The sequence below is a fragment of the Colobus angolensis genome, unplaced genomic scaffold (assembly GCF_000951035.1).
Source record: "Colobus angolensis palliatus isolate OR3802 unplaced genomic scaffold, Cang.pa_1.0 Scaffold65, whole genome shotgun sequence".
Lineage (NCBI taxonomy): Eukaryota > Metazoa > Chordata > Mammalia > Primates > Cercopithecidae > Colobus > Colobus angolensis.
In genome coordinates this window covers 3,867,549-3,868,793 of record NW_012120154.1, presented here as the reverse complement: position 1 = coordinate 3,868,793, position 1,245 = coordinate 3,867,549, and the positions used below count along the sequence as shown (strand labels likewise).

The following is a 1,245-nucleotide window of genomic DNA, read 5'->3' as shown; positions in this document are numbered from 1 at the left end:
GCATCCAGCTAATTTTTGTATTTTTAGTAGAAACAGGTTTCACCATGTTGGCCAGGTTAGTCTCGAACTCCTGACCTCAGATGATCCACCCACCTCGGCCTCCCAAAGTATTGGCATTAGAGGTGTGAGCCACTGCGCCTGGCAACCATGCAAATTTTGAATTCTCTGCTAGGTGCTGGGAACTCAGACTTCACCAACAACAGCCCAGGGAGGCTGGACGGGGCAGTGGCTGCAAAGGGAGAGGAGAGAGGATCTGCGTGAAGGCAATTGTGGCTACTTTTTTGTTTTGTTTGTTGTTTTAAGACAATGCCTTGCTCTGTTGCCCACGCTGGAGGGCAGCGGCACAATCTTGGCTCACTGCAACCTCCGCCTCCTGGGCTCAGGCAGTCCTCTGGCCTCAGCCTCCTAGGTGGCTGTGACTACAGGCACGTACCACTAGGCCCTGCTAAGTTTTAAAAAACTTGTAGTAGAGACAGGGTCTCACCATGTTGCATAGGCTGGTCTGGAACTCCTGAGCTCAAGTGATCCTCCCACCTTGGCCTCCCAAAGTGCTGGGATTACAGGTGTGAGCCACCACACCCACAGTTGTGGCTCCTTTAAGATGAGGCCACGATACCCTTTACTCTTCATCTAAAGCAGTAGCCAAGGGACATGTACATAGCTGGTGTTCAACACCTGCTCGGTGACTGAGGGATTGAGCGGGATGGAGGATGACACACCAAGGTCATGGCAACTCTGTCATGAGGCTAGGAGTTGCGAAGAGGTCACTATTGAGGCCAGTTACGTTAATCCTTCAGGCCAGCGCTTCTGAAACTCTAAGTTGTACAAATCACCAGAGAGTTTAGTTAAATGCAGATTCAGAAGCAGTGCATCTGGGCTGGGACCTGAGATTCTGCATTTCTGGCAAACTCGCAGCTATCAGTTTATAAAAGTTTGTCCATCCGTGCACCTTTCCCATCCTCATGGCAGCCCTGGGAGAAGCCTCAGGGTAGGAACATTTGAATACAAAAAACAGGGGCTTTCTAGAGCTGTCACACATGAAACAGACTCATTAGAACCTGTCTCTATTAAAAATACAAAAATGAGCTGGGCATGGTGGCGCACGCCTGTAATCCCAGCTACCTGGGAGGCTGAGGCAGGAGAATCATTTGAACCCCGGAGGCATAGCTTGCAGTGAGCCGAGTCTGTCACTCCAGTCTGGGTGACAGAACGAGACTCTGTCTCAAAAAAAAAAAAAAAAAAAAA

At 49.8% G+C, this 1,245-nt stretch overlaps 1 protein-coding gene across 1 annotated transcript in view; it reads left to right on the top strand.

Moving 5' to 3' along the window:
- Positions 1-1,245, top strand: part of TRIOBP (TRIO and F-actin binding protein) — a 98,707-nt gene that overhangs the window by 32,416 nt on the left and 65,046 nt on the right. The gene's annotated exons all lie outside the window — the stretch shown is intronic.